General features: G+C 43.5%; 1 protein-coding gene across 6 annotated transcripts in view; it reads left to right on the top strand.

Annotated features, from left to right (window-relative positions):
• The window catches only part of LCP2 (lymphocyte cytosolic protein 2), a 622000-nt gene that overhangs the window by 189199 nt on the left and 408302 nt on the right, over positions 1-24499 (top strand). The window lies entirely within an intron of this gene.

Raw genomic sequence — 24499 nt, forward strand, 5'->3', positions numbered from 1 at the left:
TTCAGCATGTGCATCTTTTGTAAAGGCGTTATGTAATGCTCATATAATTCGTTATACGGTTAACTTTAAGAAGCGCACTAAAACTGACCTACAACAAATGTTTATACATTCTGTGTGGCGTGTTTGCAGCTTTGTGGTATATTTTAGAGTTGCTTCATCGTTAATATTAGATAGATTTGTGTATATTTTATTCTAACCTTCAATAATAAACTCCATAAAAAATGTGTATGTGTGTACAGTCACTCTCATTATTAAGAGGGGGCTGGCAGTGATGCCATAGCAGTTTCTCTGCTTGTTTCTGCAGCGTCTGTGTGGATGGGGCGGTGATGTGCCATGCAAAACGCTATGTAACTGCCTTCTTACTTTCCATACAGATTTGCATCACGGTTGTCTAAAGAAGTTCCAAACAGAGATCCTGGCTTCTCTCCTTTCTTTCCTAGGACCTTACACACAAATCGGTTCTTTCTCTCTGTGGGACCGCTCGCAGGCTCTACTTGCATTAGCGATTCTCGGTGCTGCTTTTGAATGAAGCCTGGCAGCAGCAGCAGCAAGACGCTGTCTGTGCTCATAATGTCACAGTGACATGAGTAGAATGGTGGTGTCTGCTTTTACCATATCTGTCACCTTAAATCAGTAAAACGGAATATGTTATATGTCCCATCTCTTTAATCCAATGAGTGGGGTATGATTGAAGAACTGGGATTGCTGGGATATTGAATACAAAATTATCCGGATTTAACTCTCACGGTCATGCAGTATATTTTCCAGCAGCCCCTTTCCCTTCACTCCTGAGCAATGTCTGTGATCTCCAGCCTACTAGAATGAGCTTGCAAACAGACCCAATCCCTCATGCTACATTCTGTGGTGGTTTATGAATATCCTCTCTGTTAAAGGATGTACTTATTTAGAGAGGGGCTTTTGAGAGACAGGCAGCAATAGCTTTTGTTGAGGGTCAGTACTTTTGTTCTTTGGGGAATGCAGCCCTTTCCAACAAAAGGAATGTATTGTTAGCGGCTTATTTTTTATATAAGGTAATATCCTTGTGGCCACAGCTCTTGTAAGCTCCTTTAAACGTAGGCCAATCTCTGAGATTTACAGTTGAAGAACACAACTGCAGGAGATTCGGTATTTTACTGAGGAGGTTAAAGACACTTCTCAAGCAACAACAGTAAATTCTGTCACAGTGCACCACAAAAGTCACTATATTTACCTGTCCCTAAACAGTAGGAGCTTGGTAAAAAAACTTCAGGGTTTACTTAGAGACCCTGGGTGGATCAGCGAACAGGTAGGTCCTGGTCTCCTGTCGGTTCTAAGCCCACTTTTTTGTGTACATGTTTCCAAGCCCTAAGTTTCAGTTTTGGGCTGTTGGGCACCTTTAACACCACTTCCAATGATCTAGAACGTGTGGGGGACCACTTGGAGGGCATGACTCACTTCAGGCAGGGACCAGGTGTGGGTTCAAGGTTTTTGGAGCGTATTGTGCATATGTAGTTCAGAACAGGAGGACAGCCAACTAGCTCTGTTAGTCCTAGGATGAAGCGGCAAGGTAGGCCTCAAAAAGCAGGACAGTTCTCTGATGGCACAAGGAAGGTTTCAAACAGAAAAGCAGTCCTTTGATAGCAGCAGGGCTATCCTCTGGAGTAGAAAGAAGGCCTCACTAAGCAGAGCAATCCTCTGAAGTACAAGGCAGTCCTTCTGGTGCTCCTCCACTGGTCCAGGAGTGAACTGAAGAGTTGATCTGAGGATCCAATATGTGTACCTAGTGCCAGACTTTGAATTGGGAGAAACTTCTGGACTTCCCCCTGCATCTGGTTCTGGACATTTGCAGGGACATAAATACAAATGGATTGAGGGTAGAGGCTATAGAGATCCGCACCTGACAGATGTAGTATGTCTCAGTTGTGACCAGATAGTGCAAAGAACCAAGGAGCACTCCCCTCCATGCTCCTTACTTAGGAAAAATTCCTTTTTCAACATTAAACACAAAAGGTTCAACCCTTTAACAATTATAGCAGGCAATCTCCAAACAGTGAGCACACAAAAAGATGTCCAGGACCATGGCTATGGTCCTTTAACTTCTAACAAATGAATTTAATAAAGAAAAATCCCTTTTAAGAAACCTACATCTGGGATCTGGACTTCTTTTTGTGTGCTCACTGTTTGGACATTGTCTGCTATAATTGTTAAAGTGCTGAACCTTTTTGTGTTTAATGTCACGTTTGCTCCCCCCCCTGCCCTAGGCTACAAGAGGTCCGGGTTGACAAAGGACTGGTGTCAAGTACTTTGTCAGTGCACTGAAGGCTGCTCTCCGAAATGTAATGAGGTCAAGGATGGTCCATCCTACCATCAGCAAGTACCTCTTTGTCTCACTGTCTGGGAGGAATTCACAAAGGCCAACTACCAACTACACACAGTGATGTGGTCCAGGAAACAGGCTGCAGGCACCAAATGGTTAGAAAAAGAAAACTTTCATGAAGTGACTTTGGAAAGCAAACTTTCTAAAAGTGACATTTTCAGAATTGTGACTTAAAATCTGACTTTACCATTAAAGACTATTTTATATTACAATCCTTTTGAGACCAACCATGACTTTTCTACCTGCTCCAAATCAAACGTTAGCACTTATTAAATGTAATAAGGTAATGTAATGTTACCCTATGGGAGAGGTAGGCCTTGCAGTAGTGAACAATTAATTTAAGAATGTTTCACTACCAGGATTTGTAAAACTTAAAAGTACATGTCCACCTTTCTAAATATGCTGCACCCTGCTCTATGGCAGACCCTTAGGAGTGACATATGTATAAAAAAGAAGTCTTAGGCTTGGCAAAAGGTTTATTTTGCCAAGTCGAATTGGCAGTTTAAAACTGCACACAGTCTGCAATGGCAGGCCTGCAACATGTGTTAAAGGGCTATGTAAGTGTGGGGCACAACTAGGCCTGCAGGTCCACTTCTATGCATCCTACATAGAGAAAATGCAGAGTGCATATGACTGGTTTGGTCAGCCCTGGGGCTGACCAAACAGTGAGCGCACCCAGAGTGGGCAAGCCTCTCCTTCCCGGCCTGGAGCAGGAATGCCCACCTACCCCCAGCCAAAGGCTTCCTTATGCTTTCTCGCACTGCGAGAAACAGAAACAGAAATGGTATTTAAAATACTATTTATGTTTCTGCTTCTCGCACTACGAGAAAGCACTGGGGCGATGTTCCTCTACCCACGATGAGGAGCCACCCCTGAAAGCACTTGAAAAATTAAATGAATCCAAATGTTACAGATGCACATATCCACATATTTAATATAATTAAAGCCAACTCTGATTTGTGGCGTATGTCGTTTGTAATTGCTCAGTTTTGAGTCTAATGTTCCATGGCTTTACATGAAACATACAGATAAATGATTTTTTGATTCAAATTTTGAATTTGTTCCTCCAGTGAGTGGTGACCCATGGCGGCACCTTGCATTTTGTGTATTTTACTTTGAACCCAATTTGTGCTGGTATTTGGACTCTGTGCGCTGTGATACTTCTATTCAGTATCAATTTGTTCATGATCTGGCCGTCTGCTGTGGTGGCCGCTGTTTTCCCTTGACCGACAATGCAGACCTCCCTTGCTGAGGGATTACGGCGTGGGTGAGCAGCGAAGAGAAATTGGATTTCCGAAAAAGCAAGAAGCTGATTGACTTCCCGGCTGGTGGCGTCCGCGTGAAACCTCATGATGGATGTATGACGTTACAACGCATACCTTTACCACGCATGCCTTTACAACGCGGTATTTACAATGAAAAAACCTTTACAACGCATAGTGCTTTGGGGTGCTGGATAGTGAATTGTTTAATTGACTATTCCAACTCCAGTCCCCGCAGACACTAGGAAAGGTGTTGGATAGTAAATTAAACTTATTCCCTATCCTAGAGCACCCCCCAGCGCAATGCGTTGTAATGGTTTTCGTTGTAAATACAGCGTTGTAAAGGCACTGCGTTGTAAAAGTTGCGTCGAAAAGGATGTTTACCCCTCGTGACCACTGCCTGCAGGAGACTCGGTTCGCCAGTATGAGCGGCCCCCTTGCTATGCAGAGGTCGGACTGTGGGGGGGGGGGGGGAAATGCACTTAATCAAAGCGTGGGGACCTGGGGGGCTGAGATGTGTAGGGGAAGCCACCCGATAACCTGCCCAATTTCAACATGGCGCCCAGGCGAGACTTGCCTGACCTTGACATGGCGCCCGCTGCTCAGAAAAGCAGCAAACATGCAGAAAGGAATGATTACTGCCCCACTGGAAGTCTGCCTTTAGCAGTGCTCAGAGAGCCTGGTTAACGACGAGCGGGAACCTGGACCAGTAACGGCTTCGGCCCACTCCAATCTTTCTCCTTCTAGGGGGAATTAATGATCCCCGCCTGACTCCAACATGGCGCCCTTGCTGCTATTTCTACATGCCCACTCCATCTGATCTACTCCCCTCTCCTCCAGGGAAGCTCCTGATTGCTCATAAACCAATCCTGGGAACTGGCTTGACTCTAACAACTAGGGGCATGAGCACCACCCTGCGCCTGACCCTAAATGGCTGCCACTGATCCCATCTAGTTTCAAGGAGAAGTCTCGAGGCTAGGCTATGGACCACTCACATGGATCTTGACTCTTGGTTTTCGGTCACCTCCTTATCATCTCTCCAACTCCGGCGGAGCCCGAACTGCATGGCTGATTCCCGGTGGAGCTGCACCGACAGCTATAGGGGAGACTGGCGCTGGCGCACTGCTTTGGCCGTCACCTACCCTGCCGGATCTCGGACATATGTCTAACATTTTCTCTGCTGCTGTCTCCTTCCAATTCGGTCTCCCCTGTTCTTCTTGAACTTATACTCGTCTGGCGGAGCCCGAACCACATGGCCGATTCCCGGTGGAGCTGCACTGACAGCTATAGGGGAGATTGGCCCTGGCACACCGCTTTGGCCGTCACCTACCCAGTCGGACTTCGGACATATTGTCTCACCTTTTTCTCCGCTGCTACCTCCTTCCAATTAAATGCCAGCTCCCCCTATTTTTTTGAATCCTGACACTCGACTTGCCAATAACTGTATTAAATTTGTAATTTTTCTGTAATTAATGTGAAATTTCTGTAACTTGCTGTTTCCTTATGTAAAGCGCTCTGATACCTCCGGGTCTAGCTAGCGCTGTATAAAACTCTAAAAATAAAAAAATTTAAATAAAAAATAAAATAAAATGTAAGGCCAAAGTGGATGGTGCAGGAAATGCAGCAAAGACTTAGGAATTATAAGTCATATGTGAGCTAGAGTGTGTAATTAAACTACCCACATAAATATCTAAAATATATATGTGTTAGGAACATCACTGTCAGGGCCGGACTGGCCGTAGCGGGCATGGTTGGGTGGCCGGTTTGGGGCCTCTGGGGCCATTTTTGCAGCATAGCTGCAAAATCTGCCCTGTAACAAAATCGGCCGAAACCGGCCCGGCAAAGAGCTCTGCGGCACCCACAACCCCCCAGGGGAATGGGGGGGGGGGCAGCCAAGCACTTTGCCAGGGCCGGTTTTGGTTCCCATTCTGGCCTTGATCACTGTTCTCTGTCTACAGTTCAGTTTGTAGGACCTATTTAACTTGAGCCGAAGATTTCTGTGTGGGGCCACCAGCACTTATTTTTGGGGTCTGGCACTTATTTTACAGCATCAGATTATGACTGAGAGCAAAAGAGAGAAAAACAAGTAGGAAAGATGGAGGAAGAGAAAGACCGGCAACTCTGTGAAATAGGGTGAAAGCGGCTACCTGCAAGAGTAAGAAAAAAGGGTAAAGGGTGCCTGTTAGTGGATTAAAGAGGCATAGGTTGGATCCAAGACTATACAACCTTGATATTCTGCATGCTGATGTTTAATTGCATTGGCTGTGGGCTTCTCAGCAGAGCAGAGCTTTGGGCACTGATTGGTAGTGTTTGTACTTAACAGAATTCTCAGGGAAATGTTTTCTCGTTGTGCTATAGCTACCAGAGGCTGAGCAGATAATCGCCCATATAAGTGTTTTGACCTTACCTACTTGTGTTTATTTTTTTTAGTCTTTTTATTATATTTTATGGAGCAATATAATACAAAAAGGCATTGCAGCATAATCATGTGGCCACGAAAAGGTTTTGCATCGTTATAACAATCCGTGAGGTAAGTAGAAAGTTAAAATTTGCTTGTGTTTATTAACTTGATACAGGGCATTCCCTCCTAACTAATAACCCAGTGTCTGACAACAATGACACTGTTAGTGTCGGCCTTTAAAAGAAGTATACCAAGTATTTGGAGTGTGGTCCATTTTTTGTTATTGTTTTTAGTGCTTCACGTATCTCTTAACTGCTTTGTCAGTATCAGAAAAGTAATAAAGCTAAACTAAACACTTTTCAAACCGCAGCTTATGATTACTTGGGATCAAAAATAAAAGGGGAAAGGATAAAATCAAGTATTAATAGAGTCACTCACTCATTTCTTATTTAAGAAAGAAATGAGGAAATTACTGTCATTAGCTTCAAGTGTACATCCCTTACGGACTATTTTTGGTCCTTGTACAAATGTGATGTTCATTAATATTTGAAAAATCAATCAGTTGATCAGACACAATGTCAGGAGATTAATAATGTAACAAGGATTGCAGTGAAAGAGGAAAAAAAACATGGGACAAACAATGGACAAATGGAATATCTCGCAGTAACCAATTGTGTGTTCACTTGCGTCTCTTAGACTCAAATGGCAAACATCACAGGTATTCTCTCATTGTAGGGCAGGCCTCTCCAATATGTCAACCATAAGCTACCAGTAGTTCGCAGGCTGTCTCTGAATATCTCTGCCTGTCAGTTGAATTCAGGGTTTTGCAGATTAACTGCTTTGTAAGGCAGCACTTTAATACACTGTCAGTAGCGGTCTGTGGAGGGAGTGGTGCAAGGTGGTGGGGAGGGGGAGGGTGGTGTAGTAAGCTACGGCAAAGGACCGCAGGGAGATAGGTAACTAAATAAAGAAAACAAATTACAATGCACGCGCTGCATCGCCAATGGCGTTGCAGCGTGCGCAATGTAATTCCTTTTCCTTTTTAGGTCTCGTCCTACGCAACGCGCATGCGTTGCATAGGAGCGTAAGCTGACTGACTGCAGCGTTCCCGAGTACAGCCTTGAATCGTTTGGACAATTTTCTGTACATCTTCGGATTTAAGGACCTCAATCCAATCCAGTCCAGGTGACTCAACTGCACTTGAACTCCAGGACTGTCATGCTTGTTACATCTGTCTTGAGAAAGACCCGCTGCGACCTCATTCATCTTGGCACGCGAAGGGTCAAAGCGTCGACATTTTTTCCAATTGGCCCCAATACTCCAGAAACCCAATAGAATTGACAAAGCAACAAATGGGATTCTGTAAATTTGTATTAATGGACGGCCTCTTTTGAAAGTCAAACTTGCATATATGTGTATAAACTGTCTATATTGGAAATCATTATTGTACATATTGTATGTGTCACATAAGCACTATTCACTATTGTCACATGTTGCACTTTTTTACTATGATATTGACAGTCATTTATGAATCACTTTGAACGCATCTTGAAAAATATAAAGATACAAATAGTTCTATACAGGCTTTTCTTTTCATTTATTGCAAAAACCTGTTGTGAATTCCTGTCAGAGGGAGGAGGTAATATCAAATGCAGATAGAATTTACAAATTAGTTGTTTCACTACCCGACAGAACCAATTTTCTTTTTAATCTGTTATTTTTTTCAACGCATTGACTATTTTGTTCTACTGGTCGGCCGTCCATGCAAACTCCTTTTTCAAAAAAAGCCATTTTAGTAAACTTTCCGGCAAATTCTCCTCTATCTACACTGACTGCTTACGTGTACATTTCATGTGCATGAGATTGGAATGTGTATTTGAGAATGCCCAAACTCATACACGTATGTGTGCGTGTGCATATTATGTATGTACCTTTTTACTGGCTTCTCATTTCACACTCAGGGGAAGGTCGAATTACACCGCGCAAGTTGTAATCCTTGTGTGGACAATGTATGAAAATGCAACTGATCCCTGGATAATGTCTTGTATTGCACATTCAGTATATAAAAAATAATAAAACAATGTACCTGAACCTTTATGAAAGCTGCAGCTACAAAAGTCATAATTTAAAGGAGCTTAAAATATGCATATTTTACAGAAGCAAAAAAACGTTGAAACTTGCTCATATTGTGAAACTACGTATTTGCAATTAATTATACATTACCCTATGACAAGCGTGGTGATTATAGTACTTAGGGTGGTAATGGAATGGTGAAGTGTTAATATGATAATTATGGGGCAAACTTGAAAGCGCTGGTTCCAAGGAGAGCAAAGTAAACCCAGTCAGCTGGGTGTATTGTGCTGATAGTCCATAAATTGCAGCACATAAACATCAATAGAACAAAAAATAAACATTTCTATTGAATAATTCAGTGATCAATGTTTACATTTCTTTGTTTAAGAACTCTTAAGGCTTTAGCATGAGCTGTTTGTCATAAAGGCTAGCAGTATGTATTTTGATGCTGGACACCTCCCTCCCCAGGTTTGGAGCATTCCAAGATGACCACCCCTTATGTTCAACTATGTGCATTGACCATTTTGGAATTATATGTCTTCAAGCAATTCCTTTGTGTGAATGCATGCGTAGTAGACATCTTTTTTCAAGATGCATTCATCGCACTCCTGTGATACAAGTGCACACCGCCTGATGTCACGATGGAAGAGCCTCCCATATGACTACATATTCTGGCCCGGTAACATCGAGAGAGTTACATCACCGTCTTAAACATACTGCTTTGGTTTAGGCCTGAATAGCTGGCTTTTAGTTCGAGCTTTCGACCCCACTTTGTATATCCTTGGTTCCGTATTCCTGTGAGCTCCTGCCAAAATCTTCTCAGAGGCTCCGTCTCTCTTCATCGCCCTCTCATATTATCTTTAAATCCCCCATCACTCTCTTAAAGTATCACTTCTACAATCAACTCTGTACTCTTTAGACAACCCTAAAGTACCCGTCTAAAATTCTTTAACCCACCTCACCAGTTCTTTCCGACAGTTGACTGGCCGGGTGTAAATGCCTCATGGTGTCATGTATTGTAACATAATCACAATTGACACTTTTAGAACAGCACATTGGCTTTAGAGACGTTAGGATTTTGCTGCACATTAATTTTCTATCCCATAATGTATTGCAGTTGACTGTGAGCATTAAGTTCCATGCTGATTTTACCCCCTCATTTAATCTCTGTTGTTTTGACACAGCAAGGTCGGAAGAGGAGGGTACTGCTTGTGCGACTATATCAAGACGCCCACCTTTTATCTATCTGCAGCTAGACGTGGTCCTCTGCCTTATGTAAGGAGCGCTTTTCACCTATCTCTGGGTGGAATCAGCCTATCTTCCCCGCAGCAGGAGCAGTACCCTGTTTTTTCACGTTTCCATTTGGGTCCCACAGTCTTTGTTTATAGGGTACGTATCAACATTTACTGAAGAAATCCTCCTGGTACACTAGGCATGAAACATTATGTTGACCATGATGCGCCTATGATGAAGCATGACACCCTACCAGGTGTTGGAGGGCACTTTGATTTGATCATTCGTATCACCCTTGATCAGACTGTTCGGAACGTTTGTTCCATCGATCAGGACCTGTTCTGCACCTTACTTGAGGAACTGCCCCTCTGTGTTTAGGATTCATTGCAGTTTAATCACAATTGACACTTGATAGAACAGCACATTGGTTTTAGATACGTTAAGATTGTGCTTTGTCTATATTTTCTATCCCCAATGCATTGCAGTTGACTGTCTTGAGCATTTTGTGAAAAATCAGTTCTTTGCAGTCCCACGCTGACTTTACCTCCTCATCTGATCTGTGATGTTTTCACATAGCAACAATCTAAATAAATACACTATACACCATGCCACATAATTTCAATCAGCATTATTTCACTCAACACCACACAGTTAAACGTCACACAATCAAACTCCATGCATTTCCATTCCACATCACATAATTCGATAACAAACCAAATGATTAATCTGAACACACACATCCAACCCACACAACAGAATTCCACATCATGCCACGAAATTCAACAGCACATCACATAATTAAACTCCACTACATAGCACTGCACAACACAAAATACCATTCCACATAATTACACTCCATGACAAACAATCCCACTCCACATAATACTCTCAAAACCACATAATTACTCTCCACAATTCCACTGCACACCATGCCACATAATTCCACTCCACACAATTTCACACTACACACTTCCACAACTAACAATTCCAATATAACACACACAATTCCACTCCACACCACATACATCCAACTCCACAACACATTGGTCAAAGACATTGTCAGTTACACCGCCAGAGGATTCACCAAAAGTAATTCCGGGACTTCCTTGGTTCACCATGTGAAGTATTGTGGCTTTTGCATGAGAAGGGATCACACACCCCTCAACAAACAACCCAATTTTGCACAATAACCAACACCATTTTATCAACATAGTGTATTCTACTTAGACTAAACCACCGCCCAGGTCTCTGGGGTCACTCACAGAGCCCACTTTACTGCACCTTGTGGGTGCTAATGAACTGCACTGCACTAGACCTTGGGTGAATGAAACTATATTATTGCCCTTCCTTGTCAGGGCACCAGCCCACCATAGTGCATTGTGTGAATACTAACACGCCACTCTGCACTGCATATTAGATACTAACTATTCATATTTCTTTGCATTCCAGGGACACTAATCCACCATACAACAATACATCCAAGGTTTTTCAAAACACTGGACCTTACTGTATTCAAGTGGCACAAATCCACTGCAGTCTATTACATAGACTCAATATCCCCCTCTGCATGATATTTAATGCAAACCCACATTCTGCTTTCCATCCTAATTTAGGCTTCCTCACAATTTAGCGTCACATGAATGAGTTTATTCCTGCTCAGCACAATGTTTCAAGTAGCCAGCAGCTATGAATTAGTTGCTCAATCAGAAAGAGGAAGTTATGAGGAATGAAAGGACTGACGAAACGTAAAGCTTACTTGATTAAGAGCAGCAGCATGCACAAGAGTATTTGTTAAAAAAAGGTTTACTTTAAAATGTAGTCAAGGAAACTAAAAATATGACAGGCTGTACAATGTTTAGCAATCACATTGTCTTCATTTAAATGTGGTTTTAATCTGCTAAGCAGATACATGCCTCTGCTTCTGGATAGCATGGGATCGTAGTAACACACTGCACTTCTTGCCATACTTGGATCATTATTCCACCACATGTATTGATCCCGAGAGACCTTGACCGACAAACCACGTTACATCCTAAGGCCTAATGCCACTAACATATTACAGCTGTATGTCATGACAACGCGTGGTATTACCACGCGTGCCATTACAATGCGGGGATTACAACGAAAGTCGTTACAACGACTTTCGCTGAAGGGCGCTGGATAGTGGAATAGTTTAATTTTCCATTCCAACTCCAGCCCACGTTGACAGTAGGGAAGGTGTTGGATAGAAAATTAAAGTATTCCCTATCCAACAGCGCCCTCCAGCGAAAGTCGTTGTAACGACTTTCGTAATAATCCCAGCGTTGTAATGGCAGTGCGGGGTAATCCCCGCGTTGTCATGGCTGTTCCCACATATTACACTGCACTCTCAGGACCCTGTTAAATAACATTATATAGCATGTTTGGTGCAATAACCACCACACCACGATGCACTTGAAGCAACCACTCTACCACACAGTATAGTTGGGATAAGGACACACGTCACTTCATTGAATCTTACGGATGCCACAGAAATCCAGGTCTGGATTGTCTTCGTGGTGACACTGAATAAAGATAATGACAAATATGTGATAACTTATTACATCTGAAATGCCGATTTCAATAGGACCATCCCTTTAGTCAGACATCTTTGAAACATTATCCCCTGTCAGATACGATCTCACAGTCTGTTCTTTATCTGACCACTTATGGTACAAAAGGATCTACCTGGTAATTTAACCCATTTTTGCTTAACAACTATTGGTCAGTTTCTATCAAGGGTCATTTTTTATGTTTTTCTCCTTGAAAGCCGCATTATGTACTTAAACCAGAAATGGAATATGTGGGATTAAAATCGCTTTAGGAATTAATTGGTGTGTACAGAGTTTAACTTTCATACTCCCAGTTAGACCTGCTTTAGGAAAGGTACTTTTCACAAAGTGGGACAAAGTTTTCTGACATTGTCCAACTTTGAAGAAGTGGACCTTAACTTTGCTGGTACCAATTAATTGCAGCTGATAATGAGAAACATCTCTCTTGCAGCTAATTGTCTCAAGATGGGAATATCAACTAGCGAATTGACTTCCACTGCAATTCCTCAAGGATTTTTAGCCTAGCGATGCCACAGAGTATGTGGCATTCATGTGCACCATCTGTTTCCCTTCCGAACTGCCCTGCCCAAGGAGCAGAACACCTGGCAGCCAGGAAATGGAAAGTGAGTGGTGGCAAGTTGTCAAAGAAAGGCTTTCTGAAGCCTGAGGCCCAAGACAATGGGCAGAACTGAGAAGGTTGTAATGCGTTTGTGCAGGGTTATATTGTATAGGCCCTTTTCACCGTTACAAACTTTACAAGACACAAAGCTATAAACATTATTGAAAATTGTGAAACCTTTGACTTAATTTGCAACTTCAAACATCTGGGAAGGACTAACATCATAAAAACCATTTACACTTCATTCCGTTCTAAGCAGTTGAAATGTCCATGTGAAAACACAGTCATAGATTACAAAGCCCAACACATGTTATTCTCCATTTCTCAGGAGCATGCAAGTAGAGAGGTATATGTACTTTTATGTGCAGGGTTACTTATGCGATATCTCATACCCCTATTATGTCATGATTGAAAAACTGCTATCGTCATGCAATGTTAAACTAATCTTCACTTATTTATTTATTTATAAAGTTTTATATATCGCGAACCTGATCCCGAAGGATATCAGAGCGCTTCACAATTGGAGGGAAGGAAGGTAATCATTGCAGTACCAACATCAAATAAGAATACCAAATAAACAGTTACAAAAGGGGTCAACAGAGAATAAGACAATACCTGGTACATAGCGAACTAGCAGGGGAGCAAATGATTAATTAAAGAAGAATAGCACCCAGCTCAGGGCTTCAAGGTGTAAGTCTAATACATCAGAGCAGATGATCAAAACACATTTAAGGTAACAACTTGCTCATAAGGAATCTTTTAACATCCAATTTGAAAGCAACCATGGAGGAGATTTTACGTACTTCCGGTGGGAGAGAGTTCCAGATCTTCATAGCAGAGCCGGAGAAAGCTTGGTGGCACGTTCTCTTTTTGTGAAAGATCTGAGGTTTCCAGAGGAAAGAGTTAGCACATCTCCGGATTTGGGCTAGATAGCTGGGGACTTTGAAATGGAGGGCTTTGTGAGACAGGCAGGCAATCTTTAGCTCTATTCTTGCTTCGTAGAACAACCAATTTAGGGATTTTAGGACTGGGGATATGGGCACATTTCTTTTGGTATCTGTAACCAATCTGGTAGCTGCATTCAATGAAGCCCTTAGTGGGGCCAAGGTATATTTGGGGGGACCACAGAGCATAGCACTACCATAGTCAAGCGCTTGGACCACCTGCCTGAAGTCAGCTTGCAGAGAGAATGGTGGGGGAGGGGACCAGTTGAAGGCTGTAAGGTGGTTCAGCCTAAGGTCTAACGTAGGAATGTGATTCAGAGGAGAAATGAGAAGGAATTCAGTTTTAGAGATGTTGAGCAGGAGGTGGTTCTCGTATAACCAGTTTTGAGCATTCATTAGGGTAGTGTTGAGTGATATGAAGTTATCCGGGGAGGAGATTTTCAGATAAAGTTGTGTTTCATCTGCATACATATGGAAGAGAATGTTAGTGGAATTTAGTGCATTAGCTAAAGGTTCCAAGAATAAGTTGAAGAGAATGGGAGATTGGGCGGACCCTTGGGTGACCCCCATGGATACTGGTGAGGGCTGGGAGAGAGAGTGGCTTACCTTGTCTCTTTGGGATATGTGGCGGAAGGACAAGAACCATTGCAATACCAGACCGGAAAGGCCCATCCTGTGCTCCAAAATGAATAGGAGGTTGTTGTGATTGACAGTGTCAAACGCAGAGGAAAGGTCAAGGAGGATTATTTATTTATTTTTTATTTATTTCAATTTGTATAGTGCATTATCACCCCGGGGTCTCTCTAAGCGCTTGTACAAGAGAAAAAACAACTCTACAAAAACAGGTAGCCAACTTACAACACTCCCCATGCTTCTCGGAAGAGTATGGTTTTTAACATTCGGCGGAAAGGCAGAAGATTAGGCTCCTTGCGGAGATTAAGTGGTAGTTTATTCCATGCTGCAGGAAGCAAAGTGGAGAAAGCACGCCCGCCCAAAGTAGACAGGCGGAAACGTGGATTGACCAGGAGAGTGGCTTCAGAAGACCGCAGCACCCTACCAGAAGTATAGCCAGATAGTTTAGTTTTAATGTAACTGGGCGCGTTACCGTAGAGTGCCTTGTGGGAGATACACAATGCTTTAAACAATGCCTCTGTCTAACAGGGAGCCAGTGTAACTGACGCAGGAGAGGTGAGGCATGCGTCTTCCTGGGCTTCTTAAAGATCAATCTCGCTGCGTCATTCATTACTGTCTGAAGCCTCGAGAGTTGTTGCTGGGGCAGCCCTATATACAGCGCATTGCCGTAATCCAATCGCCCCAGAATCATAGCTGACACAGCGCTTCTTAGGGTGGGAAACGACAGCAATTAGGAGATCTTACGAAGGTGTCTCAGAAGGCCAACACACGTGCCTACCACTACAGACACCTGCTTCTTCATAGACAGGAGGCTAGATTCACTTTGGTCAAGCATTTTTTAAATGACATCCATAACATGAGTGAGGGCCAATTCGGTGACTCCTAGAGCCAGATTGATGTTGGTCCAGGAGTTGGAAATTCTTGAAGTGAGAACAGAGTTGTGATGGAACAGATTTTTCTAGGATTTTGGCTAGAGTGGGGATGTTAGAGATAGGGTGGAAGTTGTTAGGGTCAGCACTATCTGATTATGTTTTTTTAGTAAAGGTGATACCTGAGCTGCCTTTAGACAATCAGGGATCGTGCCTCGTGACAGTGAAGCGTTGACCATCCTTGTCCAGATAGGGATAACAACATTCTTGATTTCTTTGAAGATGGAAGTTGGCAACGGGTCGCTGAAGTGATTTGATGAGTTTATTTCACTAAGGGGAGTAAAGGTGCCCCATGAGGCATTGTTCTTGGTGCTCAGGCTAATTTGTTTGAGCTTTTCTAAGAGGGCTGGGGGGGCGCAGAACGATAGAATGGCAAAAGAGTCTTCTTAGACTCAAGTTCAATATTGAGGAGTCAGGGTTCATTGGTGCATCCTCTCATTGCTTTTTAACCAGTTCAAAAAGTTTCTTGGGGAGATTAGCTGCTTGATTAATTTGGGGTCTGAAGTAGTCGGCCTTAGCGCTCTTGATTTGTTTGTTATAGGAGCTCCTTACTGATCTAAGGATTTTTTGCTGATCCAGGCATGGTTTGGATCTCCTAGATCATTCAACTGCTCTAAGGTTGCAGCGTTCCGAGTTTAAGTTGCCATTGAACCACAGTTTGGATATTTTTGTTGAGGCGTTTTACTGTTAGACTGGTGCAATGGAATCCATGATGCTAGAGATAGTAGAGTTGTAGAAGTCAGTGAGTACATGCAACTCAGATATGTCAGTTATGTCAACTTGGAGGAGAGGGCATATTTACAGTGGGTTGCTAGATAAGCTGTATTGATGTAGCTAAGGAATATATGATGTAACAATGTGATCAAAACGATAGTGGTATGTTACATTGCAGTTTTTACAAGCAAGTCATTACACCGACTTGCGCTGGAGTGCGCTGGACTTAGGAATAGTAAGATTTACTATTCCAACACCAGTCTTCGTACAGTAGGGAAGGTGTTGGAATGGTAAATCTTACTATTCCTTAGGTTATAGCACCGTCGAGCGCAAGTCGATGTAACGACTTGCATTGTAACGGCTGCGTTGCAATTGCATCGCGGTGTACTCACCTCAATGTCAATGATGTTTCCCATATCTGAGGTCCCTTTTCCAAATCTTTGATTTTGTTGGTTGAGCCTTGCTCAGAGACACCTCCCTGTTGTTATAAAAGAAGATGCTGAGATGGTCGGACCAATCACAAGGGGTAATGGTATCCAGTGTGATGGTGTGTCCTTTGGTGATGATGAGGTCCAGAATTTTTCCTTTATTATGAGTTTGCCTTTGACAATGTTGAATCCACTCGTGAACACTTAAGAATGAATTACGGCATGTTACAGCTTGGTCGTTGGGGTTAGACCAGTGAAGGTTGAAATCACCAAGGATGATTTGTGACATTACGGAATCGACATTGCCAGAGATGATTTCCATCAATTGTTTGATGAAGGAGAGATTGTCCCCCGGGGGGGGGGGTAAAATGTGTGTAGTTTGCACACCAGAAGATTGTTACTTGAGATGTTGAGACAAAGGTGTTCGCAGGAGGATGGCATAGAGGGCTCCGAGTGGGAAACCAACGTGTGTGCTCCGATGTACACAGGCTGGATCACCGCCCCGCTTCATAGCTTTGTCTAGACAAATTATGTCATGGGTAGGAGGCACTATGAAGTCTAGGATAGGACTGGAAGAGCGATTAAGCCTAGTTTCAGTGAAGATGACGATGTCTAACTCATTGTGTTGGATGATGTCGAAGATATCAGAGGCGTGTTTACTGGCTGACCTGCAGTTGAGTAGTAAGCATTTAAGTTGTACCGGTGTATGGGGGGGAGTCTGGATGATGTTCACTCTCATGAGGTTGTCAATATTCATGACTTTAAGGTTGTGAAAGGGTTCTCTGTTTGGGTTAACGTGAACGGCTTGAATTTGCACTGGAGGGATCTTGTTAGTGTCTAGAGTAAGCAAGTAAGAGTTGAATAGGTCATCGATATCATTTGACGCAAGATAGGCCTTCGATCTTCTGGGGCAAGAGGGGGCGTTAGGTAGGGGTACTGTTTTAGAGATATAGAGGTGGGGAATGCTGGCCAAGGTAAGCTGTATTGCTAGCAGGTGATCTGGCAAAATTCGCAAAAGAGAGGAGGGAGCTGATCAAGGGGAGATTTTCGATTGAAAGGGCTGTCAAATCATGAAGTTCGACGGTGAGAAGGTGCAACTGGAGAGATATATTGTCCAGGCATCCCACCTGGTCTGAGTGCTGGGAGAGGGGTAGAGGTTGTGTGGGGTGATCTGTCAGAGAGGAAGGGCCTCGATGTATGCCGGAGAGGTCTAAGGTGATATTGCGAAGTTCCAGGGGTGGGAATTGTTAATTGAGGACTTGCGGTTTTCCAGAATACTTGGATAAAGAGGTTGGTAAAGGTGAGAGGGTGGTGGGCCATTGACCCATGTGTCAAATAAGGGTTGAGTGGGTTTGTCTGGTCATGGTCCATGGAGGGCAACTGCCAGGTCTCCGGCCTAGCCGGTGGCATAGAAAGAGGGATGAAGGAAGGGGGATGTTTCGTTGAGAGCAATGGCGGTAGGGCGAGAGGGATCCTCTCAGCTCAAGAATCACCCTGTATCGGACTGGAGAACGGCGAGTAGAGCAAACCAGTAGGCCCGCCAGCCTTCTGAGTCGGAGGTCTAGTGGATTGGGCCTGTCCGACAGGGGACTGAGAGTCTCTGTGATCAACTAAAGGGGGAGAGTGGTTTAGAGAGAGTGGAGACCTCCCGGCTGCAGTGGGGGAGGACTGGTTAAGTCCTGAGTAATAGAAGGGTGTGGGTCATTGGATTTAGCCGAGACCGCCTTTTTCATTGTATGGAAAATATTGACTATTTTAGCTAGTTTGGAATTAGAGGCTTGGATTAGGATGATACCATTGTTGTAAAGGGTGATAGTGGCATTAGCGTTGAAGGTGAGCGAGGGCAACATCATTAATTTGAGACCATGAGGTGTTTTCCTAGTGCCTGGTATTCAAAGCATGGAGTAGAGAACATTCAGCCAGCATGTCCATTTTCTAGTATAGAAAATAAGGTAATTAACTAAACTACCCTTGTTTGCACAGAAGTAGGCGTCTGAGGTTAATGTTTCAGGCCTGGCTTTGAGTATGCGATGTTTGTGTTTTTGGTGGCATTTTTGGAGAGGTTAGACGGTAATTGATAATTAAGGCATTAGATCCTTTGGGGTCGGGACTTATCTCCATTCTGATATTGTGTCCTAGCGAGGAAGGGGTCCCCAATAAGGAGTTTACGGAGGTGACGGTAACTTTATTTATCAAATAAAGCGTTAAATAGGCAGATAATGGACCTAGTGGGTAGGCAGAATAATTTGGGAACGTATAGTTAATTTGCAATTATTTTAGACTTTGGAGTAGGTTAATTGGCGGAAAGCCAAAGACCGGGGAGAATGCATAAGGAATCTAAGGTGACTAGGGAAGGGAAGGGGGTGTTGCGGACAAAAAAGAAGAAAACCAGGCAGCAAGAAAACTGTGGGTAAAGATTGTATTAAATAAGAGCAGACAAGTTGACTGTGAACCAGAGAAGCCAGAGACTAACTACAGACTATCAGGGGACTGTGTAGGCAACTATTCAGGATGAGTGGGTTGTAGAAAGATGGCCAACATTATTAGAATGTACCAAGATGGGAGTCCAACCTTTGTCTTTACTCCTCTGATAGAAAGAGGGGAGTTGTCCTACTATAGTTTCCCATCATTAGGATCTGGTAAGAATCTAGTTAAGGAGAAGCTAGTCCTTCCTCCCTTTTGACAGATGGTCACACTGTGGTAAAGGATCACTGTAGAGCTTTGCCTTGGTTTGTGAGCCTAGAAGCAGGCACCATCTTGCAGAGGTAATTCTTGGTGAAGAGTGGTGGGTGCATCTTTTTGAGTTGACAAAATGTATGTAGGCACCCTTGGAAGCACGGACGAGGGAGCCATCTTGAAGCGATGATTCCATAGTCAGACGCTGAAAATTAATCAATAAATCAATAAATCCTGGGATCCAAGCCGAGTCCAACCTTTGTCTTTACTCTTCTGATAGAAAGAGGGGAGTTGTCCTACTATAGTTTCCCATCATTAGGATCTGGTAAGAATCTAGTTAAGGAGAAGCTAGTCCTTCCTTTCTTTCGACAGATGGTCACACTGTTGTAAAGGATCACTGTAGAGCTTTGCCTTGGTTTGTGAGCCTAGAAGCAGGCACCATCTTGCAGAGGTAATTCTTGGTGAAGAGTGATGGCTGCATCTTTTTGAGTCGACAAAATGTATGTAGGCACCCTTGGAAGCACAGACGAGGGAGCCATCTTGAAGCGATGATTCCACAGTCAGACGCTGAAAATTAATCAATAAATCCTGGGATCCAAGCCGAGACAGAACGATAAGCTGCAGGATGAACTAGGCCCTCCATCTGAAGAACGAGCTTGCCAACACCCCAAGAGCATTAATAGCGTGGACTTGTACAGGAACAAGTAAGGGGATGATGTGGCACGCAACAAAATCAAAGATGGACTAGTGAGGGAGCCGTCCAGCCACTGTGGGAGGGAAGGCGCGGTGGTTCACATACGTCCTCTCACCCCGTGCATTGCAGATCGGGGAGGGCAGAGGTCCGCAGGTCAATCATGGCGGTCAAGTGAAGGAACCCTACCAAGTGCGTGAGAACTTCCTGTCCGTAACAGCTCAGAGGCGTGCCTTTTACTGTCTGTATATCGGTTCGACGGCCGCCCGGGCACGAGTCCTGCTCAGCGGCCGGTGGTTGCGAGAGCTTAATTTTATTAACTGTGGATATACTTGCTCTCTCAATATCTTCTTTGGATCTGGATATAAAATTGCTAAAGTCAAACTTGGAAAAATAAATGTCAGTGGAGGATCTTAAAGAAACCTTAAATGATATCAACAAAAAACTGGATAAACATGAGCCTCAAGTGAAGAATGTAAGAGTGTGTTGCTAGGGTGATAAATGGGCACGGAGACCAACTCGCTTTATTTTAATGAATGTCCTTCTCATAGTCTGCCTTTCCCTGGATAACACCGCTGAGTTCAGTGTCTCCTGTCCTACACGGGATCTTCGGGGGCTGCTGGGTCTCTGTCCGGGCTCTCCACGGACCGTTTCTCTTCCTCTTGATGCGTCCCAACGCCACATGCTGAGGCAAGACAGGGAGATCAGTAGGCTGTTCGTCCATGCGATAGCCCTTAGGGTCCCGGGGAGTGAGGGCAACAGTGACGGTGTATATACAGTCAGTTATATATAGTGAAGGATAGTGGAGGGACGTAGTGTGGGTAGGGAGGTGGGTAGGGTAAGGTATGATGAAGAGGGAAGGGGGTATTTACACTAGGTTACAACGAGCCGCCTCGTCTACCTAGCCATCCCGCCATACACTGATGTACCTGGCTGAGCCACACTCCTCCTCTTTGAGTGTGGCTGGGCGCTTCACAGAACCGTTGGCCTCCAGGCGCAGCTTCCTCCGTTCTCAACTCGTCTGGATCCGGTCTTCTCCTTCTGGCTCCGTTTTCCTCGCTCTCCGCTCGCTGTTTCTTCTCCTCTTCGTCCTCCCCGGTATCATAACACCCCGGTTCTTCCTCTTCCGCACTTTTAGCCAATGCACAATGCAGGGCGTCATAGGTGGGCGTGTCCTCGTCCTCGTTGTAAGCCCGGTTAAAGGGGCCGTCCTCCTTTTCTCTTGGTTGTTGTTTCCACCAGGCTTCGGACTCAGTCTCCCAAGTGTCCTGGTTCGGTGGAAGAGAGGGGATGGAACTCGGGTCAGTGATCCACCAGTCCGCATTTGTACACGTTCCCATATCCAGCCCAGCCCCTCGGCTGCAGAATGCTATTGTGTATATACATGGCAGGAACAAATATGGAATAAACAGAGAATTGAACACATCAATCTTCTGGAAAATCATGTAGTGAGGTGCAAAGACAATCTGATAAATTTGTCACAAAGGATAAGAGTATAGTTTTTTTACCCTCCATTGAGACACCATCAAATAGTACAAATACCTAGCATTAAACGTTTTAAACGGAAGTGCATTGGTAAAAGAAAAGCAGTGAAGGGAAAACAGCCAAAGAAACCAAGCAAATCTAGTTGTCAATAAACCTGCTATAGCAATGATAAGAAAAAACATGACTAAGTGGATTAAAATGTTTCTCTATGCAATTTACAACATAATGAAACATAGAGTCCTCCCTTTGCTCTGGATTTAATAGTGGAGGGTTCAAACTTGTTTCTCCTCCTTAAAACGTCAAAAAGGAGCCACTGGTGTGAGTGGTGCCTAAGGTCTCGCTTCTCCCTTTGTCTCTGTGAGGAAGAGCAAGGCCTGCATTGTCATTAAGTGTGAGATAATTAGTCCATGCAGATGCTTACCCAACTCTCTTGCTCTCCCATTAGCAGGCTAATCATCTTCAGATGGCTCTAATTAGGGTTCGTGAGTTGGGCGTAGCTTGGTTCCAGTGGCGCGGTTAGCGCAGGACCCACGTCTGGGCTTGGTCCAAACTGAGATGGCATAGTGGGCAAAAGAATTATGGGTTGTAATGCTACCCTGAGCGATTACCAGTAGTTAGACTTATTGCATGCATTTCTCCCATCCATTTGTTTGTGTTCGATGTACTGTGGTGGATGACACAATGGGTGCTGCTGTCCACCACTGACAGTTAACTACCAGGCACTAGGTAGAGCTTCTACAATATCCTAGGGACTCATAGGTAAGATACATATTTCAACTATGAATATTCCACTTCAACCATGTTTGAAGGGGGAGCACAGGGACTTTACTACTAGGTGGTATACACCTGTTACAACGCATCTTTTACTCCGCACTACCATTACAACGCGACTTTTACTCCGCATACCATTACAACGCATTGCGCTGGGGGGCGCTCTAGGATAGGGAATAAGTATAATTTACTATCCAACACCTTCCCTAGGGTCCACGGGGACTGGAGTTAGAATAGTAAATTATACTTACCACTATCCAGCACCTCAAAGCGCTATGCGTTGTAAAGGTATGCGTTGTAAAAGTCGCGTTGTAACGGTATGCGGAGTAAAAGTATGCGGAGTAACGTCATACATCCCTACTAGGTATCAGGGATAACATGCACAGAGTTCTAAAGCCAGCAAAAATATAGGGCCCAATAAAAGGCAAGAAATTGGAGGTTACCAAGCAGAAAAGACAGATTTCCAACACCATCGAACTAACTAATCATATTGAACATAACAATCTTCTTTCCTCATAACAATCTGGTTTCAGAAGTGTGTGCAACACAGAAACAGTTACTAATAAATAGCTTGATGATATCCAATTCATGTTGGATAATGGAACTGCCTACCTCTTTGTCCTTCGAGAATATTGTCAGACATTCTACATGATTGACCATCGTAGACTCAGTGGTCCTGGAGTGACATATATGCATTGAGAGAGCAGTGCTGGGATGATGTAACATACTTCTTGTTTAATCATTAATTAATGGCCAGTTTAGGGGGTCCCACCTTGATTTTAGAGTGGACTGTTTGTGGTGTTCCCGACAAGTCAATACTGGCTGCCTTGCTCTTCAATGTCTATCTTTCACAGCTGAGAATCCTGATAAAAATAGAAAAAGGGCAATACATTAAAAAGTATGACAACTCTCGGGTCTACTTGAAGATTACCTCGGTCACAGAAATCCAGGTGCTCAGAAAATCTACCACTCAAATAGATCTAGAGAAAATAGAATGTGCTTTGAGTAGTCATCCACAGTACACAACAGTTCACACAATATCACTTAATGAAACTCAAAGGAAGGGCTTGTCTCCTTTGTTGAGTGATTATGTTCAATTAATAGGCATATGGCTAGCCTCACATCTCACCATGGTTTATTATATTAAATAGCTTGTAAATTCAGATCCATTTTGCATGCTGTGAAAACATGTAAGCCCTTTCTTTAGCCCAATGACTTTGGAAGGTAATACCTTCTTTGATATTAAATCAAATTAAATATGGGAAATAAATTCTAGGCGCCATGCCTCCATCCTTACTCACTCAATCAAGCAATCAATCATATCATTTGTAAAGCACACTACTTACCCTTGAGGGTCTCAAGGCGCTGGGGGGAGGGAGGAGGGGAATGGGGAATGCTGCTACTGCTTGAACAGCCAGGTCTTGAGGAGTCTTCTGATGGTCAGCAGGTCTTGGGTCTGCCGTAGGTGGATGGGGAGGATGTTCCAGGTCTTGGCGGCGAGGTGGGAGAACTATCTGCCGCCCGAGGTCTCTCTTCGGATGCAGGGGACTGTGGCGAGGGCGAGGTCGGCGTAGCGGAGCTGGCGGGTGGGGGTGTAGAAGCTGAGTCATCTGTTGAGGTACGCTGGTCCTGTGTTGTGGAGTGGCTTGTGTGCGTGAGTGAGGAGCTTGAAGGTTATCCTCTTGTTGACAGGAAGTCTCAATGTCCTAACTCTGGTATAAAAGGAAACATTACGGGTTCCTATCCTCCCAAAATAACCGTTCAAAATCAAAATGTAGATTTTGCTTTACTGTCATTTTTTGTGAACTCAATCCACAAAATGCATCCTTATTGCATTTGTTTGATGCCTATTTTTTATATATGTAGGTCTTTAAATATTTGACTCACTAAGTAAAGTTTGCTCTAGGATATATCTTCAGAGGAACCAAATTGTGTTTACTTCAGTAGGAATTTAACAATGCCATCCCTGCTCATACTGTACCTGTCACTACACCTCGGCTTTGAAGCATGTTTGTCATCAATACACCTTCTCTACAATTCATGTAAATCTCACCATTCATGCTTTGCAATGGAAACAGCGCTTGTCTCTCTCCTGCACCAATTAAGTAAATCTATACTGTCCCCAAAAAACTTTTACTAAAAAAAACGTGCAATGTGCAAATGTTTAGCTCTCTTTGATTAGTTTAAAACATTTTTTTTAATAAAATCACATACGAAGTGAAAAATACAATCACATCCCATTGCAGAAAGTGTGCACTTGACCTTTATGTCCCATTGCATGAATTGAACAACATTACACATCTTCATTCCAGAATAAGAAGGGTCAGCAGTTGTCAATTTCTAAACCTTAAATAAAACTTTAAAGCAGGATAATTCTTTGAGAACAAAGTTTATTCAGCTGAATGACATTGAGCCCCTGGACCTCCTATGGCATTAAGCTCTTAAATCAACTGAGCATAGGTAGTAATACCATTGTCTAGCAATTGAAATTCACTCAACAGTTCAGTTCTCAGGCACAACAAACAGATGGTCATCCATTATTGTTATAACACCTCCTTTCTGGGACATTGATAGCATTTTTGTTAAACAGTGCGTTCTTCTCACTGCTGCTGCAACCTTAAGAATAATTTGCAAAATCCAGAATGAGAACATCAAATCTTACTCCCTTGTCTTCCTAAGCCACCAGGAGCTGAGCTCTTCAAAATTCCCTTAAA

This window comes from Lissotriton vulgaris, unplaced genomic scaffold (genome assembly GCF_964263255.1).
Source record: "Lissotriton vulgaris unplaced genomic scaffold, aLisVul1.2 SCAFFOLD_1103, whole genome shotgun sequence".
NCBI classification, from domain to species: Eukaryota; Metazoa; Chordata; class Amphibia; order Caudata; family Salamandridae; genus Lissotriton; species Lissotriton vulgaris.